Source organism: Balaenoptera physalus (genome assembly GCF_965194825.1).
Source record: "Balaenoptera physalus genome assembly, chromosome: 1".
NCBI lineage: Eukaryota > Metazoa > Chordata > Mammalia > Artiodactyla > Balaenopteridae > Balaenoptera > Balaenoptera physalus.
This window is the reverse complement of record NC_138882.1, coordinates 175,069,524-175,082,278: the sequence shown is the minus strand read 5'-3', so window position 1 is coordinate 175,082,278 and position 12,755 is coordinate 175,069,524. Positions and strand designations below refer to the sequence as shown.

The window sequence follows — 12,755 nt, the reverse complement described above, 5'->3', positions numbered from 1 at the left end:
GGCCCCGGCGCGGTGCTGCGCTGCGCCCTGGCCCAGCTTCAGTTCCTCCGCGTCCAGCTCCACTTCCAGTTGCAGCCCCGGCCCCAGCCCCGGCGGCGGCAGACTGATGCCTCTCTGAGCCCGGCGCTGCCACTTATAGGCACCAGCGAGCAGCCGGTGCAGCGGGCTAGAAGGACCTGTCAGCGCCCGCTCAACGCAGCGACCCCTGTCTCCGAGGAAAGGAAGTATCGCGTCTAAAGAGGAGGGAGAGTCAGAGATGGCAAAAAAAAAGTCCTGAATCTACAGAGATTCTAACTAACATGAGTAAAATGCTCTACTACTTACAAAGCGCCTTCACATCCACATCCACAGTCTCATGGAGACTCCCCAATAATCTTGTGAAGGATGTATTATTATCTTATACATTTAGTTACCATGTGATCTTGAGCAAATTACTTAACCTCTCTGTTGCACAGTTTTCTCATCTGAAAAAGTGGGGATAACAGGAGTACCTATATCTGCTGTAGTATAGTATATGTGATGACTAAATGAGATAATCTATGTAAAGTGTTTAGAATGGAGCCCAGCACATAGAACAATTATTATGGTTCCACTTTTGCAGATGAGGAAACAGGTAAAGAGAGTTCCTTAACTAGTATGTAAATAGTTATATCGGTTTGCTAGGGTTACTGTAACAAAGTACCACAAACTGGGTGGCTTAAAGAACAGAAATTTACTGTCTCATATCCTGGAGGCTAGAAGTCTGAAGTCAAGGTGTCAGCAGAGTTGGTTCCTTCTGAGGGCTGTGAGGAAGAATCTGTTCCATGCGTCTCTCCTAGCTTCTGGTGGTTTACCAACAATCTTTGGTGCTCCTTGATAACTCCAGTCTTCACGTGGTGATCTCCCTGTGTCTCTGTCTCTGGGTCCAGATTTCCCCTTTTTATAAGGTTTCCAGTCACACTGGATTAGGGGCCCACCCTAATGACCTCATCTTAACTTGATCATTTTCAATAACCCTATTTTCAAATAAGTCCACATTCACAGGTGCTGGGGGTTAGAACTTCAACATCTTTGTGGAGGACAAAATTCAACCCACAGCAGCAGTGGAACTGAGATTTGAACATATAGTGTTGGTTGGAATTTGTAAGATTTGAGAGATCATGGCCATTCACTGGAATCCTTGGAAAGCTTTTAAACACTACCATTGCCTAGGACCTTCAGAGGTTTGTATCCACTTCCTCCAGGGTAGTGCCCAAGCAAGATGGATAGTTTTTCAAAAGTTTCCCCAGGTGATTCTCAACTAGGGTTGAGAATTATTGAGATTACTGAAATGCCACCCTTGTTTTGCAGAAGAGTGAATCAAGGCAGAGAAAGTCCAAGTGACTAGCTTGAGATCACAAAATGATGTCAAAGGGCTTAGCTCAGTTTAGCAACTATTTATGGGCCTCTTGACAAGGCTTTGTGCTGGGCTTTGGCAACACAGACATAGACATGGGGCGGAAGGAGGTGGCAGTGGTTAGGAGGGGGCACAAAGTGGACACAACAAGGGCTTCTAGGGTGCTGATAATGTTCTCTTTCTTTACTGGGTGGTGGTTACAAAGGTTACACAGATGTAGTTGTTCTGTGATAACTCATTGAGCACTCATGATCTGTGTGCTTTTCATGAGATATGCTCTCCTTTCACATAAAAGTATATTTAAATGCTACTAGAGTGATGTGATTGTGACTGAAGGTGCCAACATTAAACTGAATTCTCTGTACTTCACCTTCTCCTGGCACAGGTCCAGCCACTTGGGAGATGACAGAAGAGCCTAGAAAAGCCTTCAGAGAAATCCAAGGGCCTTGTGTCACCTGGAGCAGATGAAAGGAGAACATCAGCTATAATGGAAATAACCAAAGAGAGGAAAAGCATTTAGGACAAGGATCAGAACAACGACAACATGCCTCACATGGTTCGGTCCTTTATAGTTTACAACCAAGTGCCCCAGGTTTATCAATGATCCAAGTCCTGGTGCTCAATAAATAGTAGCTATTATTCTCATTTCCATTTTACAGATGAAAAAACTGAGGACTCAGAGACATAAAGCCATTTGGCCAAGATCACACAGCTGTTAGGTAACAGATCCAGGACTTAAGTCAGTTTTCTAACATCTTAATCCAGAGCTGTTTCAAAACACCACAGGTTCAGTGTAGAAAAAAGGAGGCAAAGGTGGGGCTAGTGGAGGGACTTTATGCAGGTGACATGGGCCAGAACCCTGAGACCTATAGTCCTTTCCAGTCTTTTTTTTTTTTTTTTTTGCCATGCTGCGTGGCTTGCGGGATCTCAGTTCCCAGGGATTGAACCCAGGCCACGGCAGTGAAAGTGCCAAATCCTAACCACTAGACCATCAGGGAACTCCCAGTCCTTTCCAGTCTTGAGGTCAACATTCACCCGTGCACTCTGATCCTCCTCACTCTCTGACTCTCCCTCATTCCGGTCCTCAGTCAGTCCTTGGGTGCCAGCCTTGGAGGTAGCAGATCCCATGAGGACCAGGAAATAGCAGCCCTAAGATCCTCCACAGCTTGGAGAAGGTTGTATCAACATGACAGTGCCAGGAAAGAGCCCTTGGGAAAAACCACCTGGGACAGCCCGTGGCCAAGGCCCAGCCTGGACCAGGCAGTATAGCATAAGAATTAAGATTAAGAATCTAGCCAGATTGTCTAGGTTCAGATCCCCACACCACCACTCACTAGTTAGAAGATCTTGGGTAAATCAGTCAACCTCCCTGATTCACTGTTTCTTCCTCCATCACATGGAAACAATAATGCCAATCTCATGGGGCTGTTCTAAGGGTCTTAGCCAATGTACATATAGAACTCAGGGCAGCAGCCAGCAAGTACCACATATATTTACCATCTTTATCTTTATTTACATGTACTGAGGGGCTCAAATGTAGACTTTCGGTGTTAGGGCCACATGAAGTTATACATTCAGACACAGAAACACAGGCTAGAAAGAAGTCCCTCACATCTGTGAAACTGGTCCCATCATCAGACCATTCCCCCGTGGTATGCTATGAATTTAATAATTTTATATAAATTATATTGCTGTGTATTCCACATGTTTTTTAAAATTTATTATTTATTTTATTTTATTTATTTTTGGCTGCTTTGGGTCTTTGTTGCTGTGTGCGGGCTTTCTCTAGTTGCAGTGAGCAGGGGCTACTCTTCGTTGCGGTGTGCAGGCTTCTCACTGTGGTGGCTTCTCTTGTTGCGAAGCAGGGGCTCTAGGCGTGCGGGCTTCAGTAGTTGTGGCACATGGGCTCAGTAGTTGTGGCTCATGGGCTTAGTTGCTCCGCGACATGTGGGATCTTCCCAGACCAGGGCTCGAATCCGTGTCCCCTGCATTGGCAGGTGGATCCTTAACCACCGCGCCACCAGGGAAGTCCCTCTGCATGTTAAAAGCATGATCTTGTTGAAGGTAATCAGTTAAAATATGCTACAATATTTGTAACCCTGTTTTAGCAAGTCCTCTTTTTTTTTTTTTTTCTGGCCACCCCAGGCGGCATGTGGAATTTCCTGGATCAGGGATTGACCAGGGATCGAACCCATGCTCCCTACAGTGGAAGCACGGAGTCTTAACCAATGGACCACTGGGGAAGTCTAGCAAGTCCTCATTTTTTTTTTTTTTTTTTAATAAATGTATTTATTTATTTATTTATTTATTTTTGGCTGTGTTGGGTCTTCGTTTCTGTGCGAGGGCTTTCTCCATTTGTGGCGAGCTGGGGCCACTCTTCATCGCGGTGCGCGGGCCTCTCACTGTCGCGGCCTCTCGTTGCGGAGCACAGGCTCCAGACGCGCAGGCTCAGTAGTTGTGGCTCACGGGCCCAGTTGGTCCGTGGCATGTGGGATCTTCCCAGACCAGGGCTCGAACCCGTGTTCCCTGCATTGGCAGGCAGATTCTCAACCACTGCGCCACCAGGGAAGCCCCCAAGTCCTCATTTTTTAACCATTGCAGGCCCACATTGCCCTTGACTCAGAGGGGCCGTATATCTGCAGACTCTTCTTCCTGCAGATCCAGAACAGTCTCAGGATGCCTGGGCCTGGGTGGTATCCCCCCTTGCTTAGGCCATGTCTGCTCCTCAGTCCCCCTCATTGAATCCTTTTGCTAAAAGGAATGGGAATTTTATGGAATTGCTATAGCTATGACAGATGCATAGCAAACAATGTGTGGTGCTTGGAAAGGATCCTCTGGGCCACTTACTAGCTGTACATCATGAGCAAGTCATATTTTGTTTATGTCACTCAGTTTATTCATGTGTATAAAAGTGGGTGAGGTCAGAACACCTGCCTTTAAGGTTAGTGCAAGGATTAAATGGCTGACGTATGTCAAGCTCAGTTACTTACACATTATTGGCACTCTGTAACTGAGTTCATTTCCTTATTTCCTTTGTTATATAACATCACAGCCCTGCAAGGCCCTCTTCTTTTTTTTTAATAGTCTTTTTTAAAAATATGTATGTATGTATGTATTTATTTTGGCTGCGCCAGGTCTCAGTTGTGGCACACGGGATCTTCGTTGCAGCATGTTTAGTTGCGGCATGCGGGATCTTCAGTTGCAGCATGCAAACTTCTTAGCTGCGGAATGCATGTGGAATCTAGTTTCTTGACCAGGAATCGAACCCAGGCCCCCTGCATTGTGAGTGCGGAGTCTTACCCACTGGACCACCAGGGAAGTCCCAAAGCCCTCTTCTTTCAGTCTCCCCTTCACTCACTTCACTCCAACCACACTGCCTCCTTGCTATTTCTCAAACACTGCCAGCCACACTTCTACCTCAGGGCCTTAGCACTTGCTGTTCCTTCTGCCTGGAACACTCTTCTCCAGATATCCACTTGGCCTACTCCATCACATCCCTCAAGCCTTTCCACAAATCTTCCTTCTCACCACTACTATGTGGTGACTCCTGATACCTCCCCTACCTGACCACTACTACCACTACCACTCAGGCCCAGACACCTTCTCACATATGATATAATAAACCTATTTACTGTATTTATTGTTTACTGCCATTCCCCCCCATAGGATGTGAGCTCCAGGAGAGCAAGAGAGCCCCAATGAATGAATGAATGACAAGGTATATTACTTGCACATGAGAAAACTAAGGTTCCAAGGAGAGAGTCAGTTGTGGCCACAGAGCTGGGAAGAAGGGGAGCCAGGTGAGAATCCAAGTCTGTCTGACTCTGAAATCCAAGCTTTTCCCACTTCTCTGGGCTGATAGCCAGCATGAAAAAACACGCATGTCCTCGGCAACTAGGAGAGAGTTGGTAAGGAGGTAGAATTTGTGATCCAGTGAATGGCTTTTAAGCTAAATTCATAATTCACTTAATAAACATTTAGCACCTACTGTGTGCAAGTCCCTGTGTTTCCTGCCGTGGGAGACTTGACTATGAATCTGATAAACACCCATCGGTGAACTTGAAACTCTTATATCTACTCACAGGCTGGAAGTCCTGTGGGCACCTCCATCTCCACAGGTACTAAACGCAGCCCCCCACCTTCCCCTGAACTTGCTACCACTCTACCTTCTCAGGTACAGATTGCTTGGCCCTGCTGGAAACATTAGGATTTAGTAGGCTGGAGGGGAAAGGCCCAGGGTTTGAATTTTATTGAGTGCCCTTGGGAGATTTTGATGCAGATGGTCCTGTCTACACTTTGGAAAACTCTGGCCTGGACTATTAAAGTAAACTTTTTATTGTTCCCACATCCAGTCTGCGCTACACACAGCTTTCAGGGAGAACATTCTGAGCCATGGTCCCCCTGTTTAGACAGCTGCAGACCCCATTCCGGACATGGCACTCAAGGGCCTTCACACATTCAGGCCCACAAACTTCTTTTGCCCTCTAATTATTTACAAAGACATTTGAAAGTGTAAAGATGATATAACAAACCAAATTTTTTACCTTTCTGAATTATCAGCTGTTACAGTTTGTTCTATTTGCCTTCAATTTTTTTTTTTTTTACAGATATCTACACTATTTTATCAAATTTTAAAGTCTCTTTGAACCTTCACTGACATCAGCCTCTATCAAGAATGTAATGTAGGACTTCCCTGATGGTCCAGTGGTTAAGACTCTGCCCTTCCAATGCAGGGGGTGAAGGTTTGATCCCTGGTCGGGGAACTGATATCCCACAGGCTACACGGCCAAAAAAAAAAAAAGTAATGTACATCAACCTCTACCAATGACAGGGCAACCTCTATCATGAGCGTAATGCTTTTTTTTTTAATTTAATTTTATTTATTTTATTTTTGGCTGCTTTGGGTCTTCGTTGCTGCGCGCGGGCTTCCTCTAGTTGCAGTGAGTGGGGGCTACTCTTCGTTGCGGTGCGTGGGCTTCTCATTGCGGTGGCTTCTCTTGTTGTGGAGCACGGGCTGTAGGCGTGCAGGCTTCAGTAGTTGGGGCATGCGGGCTTCAGTAGTTGTGGCACGCGGGCTCAGTAGTTGTGGCTCGCGGACTCTAGAGCGTAGGCTCAGTAGTTGCGGCACATGGGCTTAGTCTCTCCGCGGCATGTGGGATCTTCCCGGACCAGGGATTGAACCCATGTCCCCTGCATTGGCAGGCAGATTCTTAACCACTGCGCCAACAGGCTAGCCCGCATTATTTTGACACCTTAACACACATCTGTTCACCCCACTCTCCCTTGCAGCTATTGCCAAAACCTTGAGAGAATTGTCTGTACTGCCTGCATCGTTTCTCTCCTCCCAGACTCTCAAATCTGATCCAGTTAGTTTTTCACCCCCGTATGCTGTACCTAAAACCACTCTTGTCAATGTCACTAATGACCTCTGTAGGAGAATAAAAATCTCTTTCTCTGCCCATCTTAGCTTCTCCAGCTGGGGCTGCTTAAATTATACTGGCAAAAGACAGATTAACAAGAGAAGAACAAACAGAAGTTCATAAACATGTGCATCATATACCCAGAGATGAGTGACTCAAAGATTAGTTAGAACTTGGGCTGATATAGCATCTTAGCAAAGGAATGGTAAACTTTTAGATAAGTGACAAGAGAAAGGAAAATGATCTGACTCTAGGGGCAGGAAATTGTGGGAAGGCAAATCAAGGGAAATGATGGTAGATAAAGGTTAGTTAGTAAAGTCTGTATATAGATTCCTCCGGAGCTGTCTCTAGGCTGATAAGGGCCTAAAGTTGTCTCTGGTGATTGACTTCTGTCCTTCCCGGTAGAGACAGGAGGAGGGACACCTTTATAGATGTGTGTCCTACTTTTATGCAAATAAGGGTAGGGTAGAGAAGCCTCTCCTTCTTCTCAATTGCCTCTACCTCAAAATAATCCTTATTTGATGTGAGTTGCAAAAAATAGTAATAATAATAATAATAATCCTCATGCCAAAGTGGCATATTTTGGGATGGCACATTCTGCCACCCTGTACCTCCATGTTGCTTGATCAAATGGTCATTTCTCAGTCCTCATCTTTCTTTACCCATCAGCAGCCTTCAACACATTTGATCACCTGATCCTTCTTGAATCACTTTCTTCAATTAGCTGGCTCTCTCTCCTGGCTTTTCTCCTGGTTTTTCTCCTGCCTCACTGGCTGCTCCTTCTCAGTTTCCTGTTGCTGAATTCTGCCCCTTCTCCCTTTCCTCCTCCTCAGCTGCAAACTCTGAATGTTGGGGCCCCAGGGTTCAGTTCTCACATTTTCACTGCTCTATATCTGTATTCATTTCTCTGGTGATCTCATCCTTTCTTGTGGTTTCAAATAAGATCTATATGCAGATGATGCTTAGATTTTCATCTCCTCTTCTCAAAACTCCAGACTTTTACGTCCAACTGAACGCTCAACGTGTCCACCTGGTTTTCCAACAAAAATCTCAAACTCAGCATGTTCAAAAAGAAACTCCAGGCCTTCCCACCCCCTCCCCAAGCCTGCTTCTCCACTGTCTTCCCCATCCAGGAAACAATCACTCTGTCTTCCCACTTACATAGGCCAAAAACCTGAGTCATCCTTGACTCTTTCCTGAATCCAATCACTTCTTTCCACCTCCACTGCTACCACTCCAGTCCAAGCCACCACTCATTTCTTGCCCAGATTATTACAATCGCCTCTGAGCAATCTCACCTCAACAAAGAAGGATCCCTGTAAAGCCTAAGTCAGATACTGTCACCCCCTGCTCAGACCCCTCCAAGGTCCACATGACTTATAAGGACCCACCCAATCTAGCTCCCACCTCTCTCTGGCCTCATCTCTTTTCCCCTTATTTGCCCTTATTCCCTCTGCTTTAGCCACCCTGGCTTCCTTGCTATTTATTTTTCAAACACTCCAGGTTTACTCCTTCCCAGAGCCTTTGACCTTGTTATTTCCTCTGCCTGGAATGAAGTTACCCCCAGGTATCAGCATGATTTTCTCCTTCACTTCCTTGGGGTCTCGCTCAGATGTTCTCTCTCAGTGGGGTCATCCATGACCACCACACCCCACACCCTATCTCATACTCCCACTTTCCTTCCCTTCTTTTTTCTTTTTTTTGGCCGCGCTGACTACTTGCAGGTCTTAATTCCCCGACCAGATTGAACCCAGGCCCTCAGCAGTGAAAGTGCAGAGTCCTAACCACTGGAGCACCAGGGAATTCCCTCCTTCCCTTCTTTATTTTTTTCCACAGCTCTTTCACTGTCTGACTTACTACACATTTTTATTTGCCTTCACTAGAATGTAAGCTCCATGACAGCGGGGGATTTGAGGCAGAGAGCATGATGGTTGTAGGACAGACTTGGAGCCAGTATGCCAGGATTTGATTGCTGTCTCTACCACTGTCCAGCTGTGTGACCCTAGGCAAGTTACTTAACTTCATTGCCCCTCAGTGTCTTCATAAGTTGGGGGTAATAACAGACCCTGTGTCGTAAGGTTACTATGAGAATTAAATGAGTTAATGCATGTAAAGCGCTTAGAATTATACCTCTATAATAGTAACTGTATAACTATATAACTATAGCATAACTATATAGTAAATGCTACATCAGTGTTTGCTATTATTATTATTGTTATTATTATTGCTACTATTATTACAGAATGCTTGGCTCTTAGTAAGTCCTATACAGTTGTTAGACATTGTTCACTGCTATATCCTCAGAACTGAGAATAACACTTGGCACATAATAAGGTATTCAAGAAAGATCTGTTAGGGAATTCCCTGGCAGTCCAGTGGTTAGGACTCAGCACTCTCACTGCCAGGGCCCTGAGTTAGATCCCTGGTCAGGGAACTAAGATCCCACAAGCTGCGTGGCACAGCCAAAAAAAATCTGTTAGATGAATGAATTAGGATACATGTATACACAAACAATATAAATTATTTTTGTGTGTCTTTTAAATTTATATCAATGGTATCATATCATATATATCCTTCTTCATCTTTACTTTTTCACTCAATATTTGTAACATCTGGCCACATTGACATATAGAGATCTCATTCTTTCCTTTTAGCTGTTGTATAGTAAATATTCCATCACATTTATATATCTCAATTTTTATATCTGTTTGCCTATTGATAGACATTCAAGTTGCTCCAATTTTATGTTATAGTGGACAATTTGTATCAAATGCCTTTATAAATATCTCTTGGTGTCCATGTGTAAGAACTGTTCTCTCTATATACTTGAAAATGGAATTTCTGGATTGCAGTGTTTGTACTGCTTTCCTAGACTAAATTGTTTTCCTAAAGTACCTTTGGCCCTTCTGCCTGCAAGTATGAGAGAACCATTTTTCCCATATCCTCCTGACTTATTTGAGTCAGACTTTTTATTCTTGTTAATTTCATGGGTAGAAAATAGTATCTCATCATTTTTTTTTATAGATAAGATTTTTAATTTATTTATTTATTTTATTTTATTTATTTTTTATTTTTGGCTGTGTTGGGTCTTCATTGCTGTGCGCGGGCTTTCTCTAGTTGTGGCGAGTGGGGGCTATTCGTCGTTGCGGTGCGTGGGCTTCTCACTGTGGTGGCTTCTCTTGTTGTGGAGCATGGGCTCTAGGTGTGCGGGCTTCAGTAGTTGTGGCGCGCAGGCCTCAGTAATTGTGGCATGTGGGCTTAGTAGTTGTGGCTCACGGGCTCTAGAGCGCAGGCTCAGTAGTTGTGGTGCACGGGCTTAGTTGCTCTGCGACATGTGGAATCTTTCTGGGCCAGGGCTCGAACCCATGTCCCCTGCACTGGCAAGTGGATTCTTAACCACTGTGCCGCCAGGGAAGCCCTCATCATTTTTTAAAATAAACTTTTTACTTTGGAATATCTTTAGATCTACAGAAAAGTTACACAGATAGTCAAGAGAGTTCCCATATACCCCTCACTCAATTTCCCCTAATGTTAGCATTTTACGTCACCATGGCAGATTTGTCAAATCGAAGAAGCCAACATTGGCTTATTACTATTAAACTCCAGACTTTCTTCAGATTTCACTAATGTCCTTTTTCTGTTCCAGGATCCCATCCAGGATACTACACTGCGTCTAGTCCTCATGTCTCTTTAGTTTCTTCTGCTCTGTGACAGTTTCTCAGTCTTACCTTATTGCTATGACTTTGGTAGTCTTGAGGAGCACTGGTCAGGTATTTTGCAGAATGTTCCTCAATTTGGACTTATCTGATGTTTTCCTCATGGCTAGACAGAGGTTATGGGTTTTGGGGAAGAGATGACGTACCTTTCTTTCTTTTTCTTTCTTTTTTTAATTAATTAATTAATTGTATTTTTGGCTGCGTTGGGTCCTTGTTGCTGCATGCGGGCTTTCTCTAGTTGCCGTGAGCACAGGCTTCTCACTGAGGTGGCTTCTCTTGTTGCGGAGCATGGGCTCTAGGCACGCGGGTTTCAATAGTTGTGGCACGTGGGCTCAGTAGCTGTGGCTCGTGGGCTCTAGAGCACAGGCTCAGTAGCTGTGGCACACGGGCTTAGTTGCTCCGTGGCATGTGGGATCTTCCCGGACCAGGGCTCGAACCCGTGTCCCCTGCAGTGGCAGGCAGATTCTTAACCACTGTGCCACCAAAGAAGCCCCCTGAAGTACTTTTCTTATCACACCCTATAGGAGGTCACATGCTACCCACATAACATTACTGGTGATGTTATTACCTTTCATCACTTGGTTTAGTTGGTTTTTCTCCACTGTAAAGTTACTATTTTCCCCCTTTCCCTACTCTATTCTTTGGAGGTGATATCTAATCATTTTAATTTGCATTTCCCTCTGCAGATGCGAGTTCCTGTGAGAATTACCTCTTCATCCTTTGCTTATGTTTCAACTTGTTTGCTTGTCTTTAGTTCTTACTGGCTTCTAGGTGTTATTTATATATAAATTGCAATTATCTTTTTCCAGAGAGTCATTTAGTATTTTAATTTTGTTCATAATGTCTTCTGCCATTTTTAAGTTTTTAATTTTAATTTAATCATATTTACAAATGGTTTCCTTTAATCTTTGTGCTTTCTGAACTACCTTTTGAACACCCAGCCATGACTCAGCAATCCCCTAACAATCATTGGTTCTCCTGACTTGATTCATGTTGCCCTTTTGCCTCGAACGCCCTTTCTCCTTTTCACTGCCAAGCAAGCGCCTACTTATCTTCAATGCCATAAACCAAATAAAACCTTCTGTGGGAAGCCCCTCCCAATTTCCCCAGGTAGAATTTGTTGCTCTCTCCACAGTGCTCTCACAGCTTGTCCACACCTTTATTAAAGTACATATTGCGGACTTCCCTGCTGGCGCAGTGGTTAAGAATCCACTTGCCAATGCAGGGGACATGGGTTCAAGCCCTGGTCCAAGAAGATCCCACATGCCACGGAGCAACTAAGCCCATGCGCCATGACTACTGAGCCAGCGCTCTAGAGCCCACGAGCCGCAACTACTGAGCCTGTGTGCCACAACTACTGAAGCCCACACGCCTAGAGCCCATGCTCCGCAACAAGAGGAGCCACCGCAATGAGAGAAGCCACTGCAAAGAAAAGCCAGCGCACTGCAACGAAGAGTAGCCCCCGCTCGCCGCAACTCGAGAAAACTCGCACGCAGCAACGAAGACCCAACACAGCCAAAATGAATTAATTAAAAAAATAATAAAGTACCTCATATAAGTGGAATCATACTTTTTTTGTCCTTTTGTGACTGGCTTATTTCACTTAGCATAACATCTTCAAGGTTCATTCATGTTGCAGCATGTGTCAGAATTTTTTTTTAAGACTGAATAATATTTTATTGTATGAATATACTACATTTTGGTAATCCATTCAATAGTTGATGGACACTTTGGTTGCTTCCATGTTTTAGCTATTAGGAATAATGCTGCTGTGAACATGGGTGTACACAGTAGTGTGTCTTCAAGACCCTACTTCCAATTTTTTTGAGTATATACCAAGAAGTGGAATTGCTGGGTCATAGGTTAATTCTGCTTGATTTTTTTGAGGAAACTCCATACAATTTCCCACAGCTTCTGCATCATTTTACATTCCTACCAACAGTGCACAAGTGTCCCAATTGTTCCACCTCCTTGCCAACACTTGTTTTTTGTGTTTTTGATAGTAACCATCCTAATGGGTGTGAGGTGACCAACTAATTCATCTTTGTAACCGAACACTGGGCATGATGCAGTCAATGTTTATTGAATGAATGAATAAGGCTATAGCCTGGATCAGTGGTCTTCAGACTTTTTGCTCTTGTGCCCCCTTAAAGAATATTTTTAAATTCCACATTTGTGAGGATTCCAACAGGAAACAACGCACTCAAAGTAAGACAATTCAAGAAGGTCATATATGCAAAGAAG

The 12,755-nt window shown here is 44.3% G+C and overlaps 1 long non-coding RNA gene across 3 annotated transcripts in view; it reads left to right on the top strand.

Moving 5' to 3' along the window:
• LOC309650322 overlaps positions 1 to 12,075 on the top strand; it is a 39,667-nt gene extending 27,592 nt beyond the window's left edge. For 2 of the 3 annotated variants that reach the window (XR_014257524.1, XR_014257525.1), the window contains exons 3-4: positions 1,761 to 3,027; positions 11,737 to 12,075. This is a non-coding gene — a long non-coding RNA (uncharacterized lncRNA). The remainder of the gene's footprint in view (positions 1 to 1,760; positions 3,028 to 11,736) is intronic. The other variant, XR_014257526.1, reaches the window with a different exon arrangement.
• Positions 12,076 to 12,755: the final 680 nt, after the last annotated feature.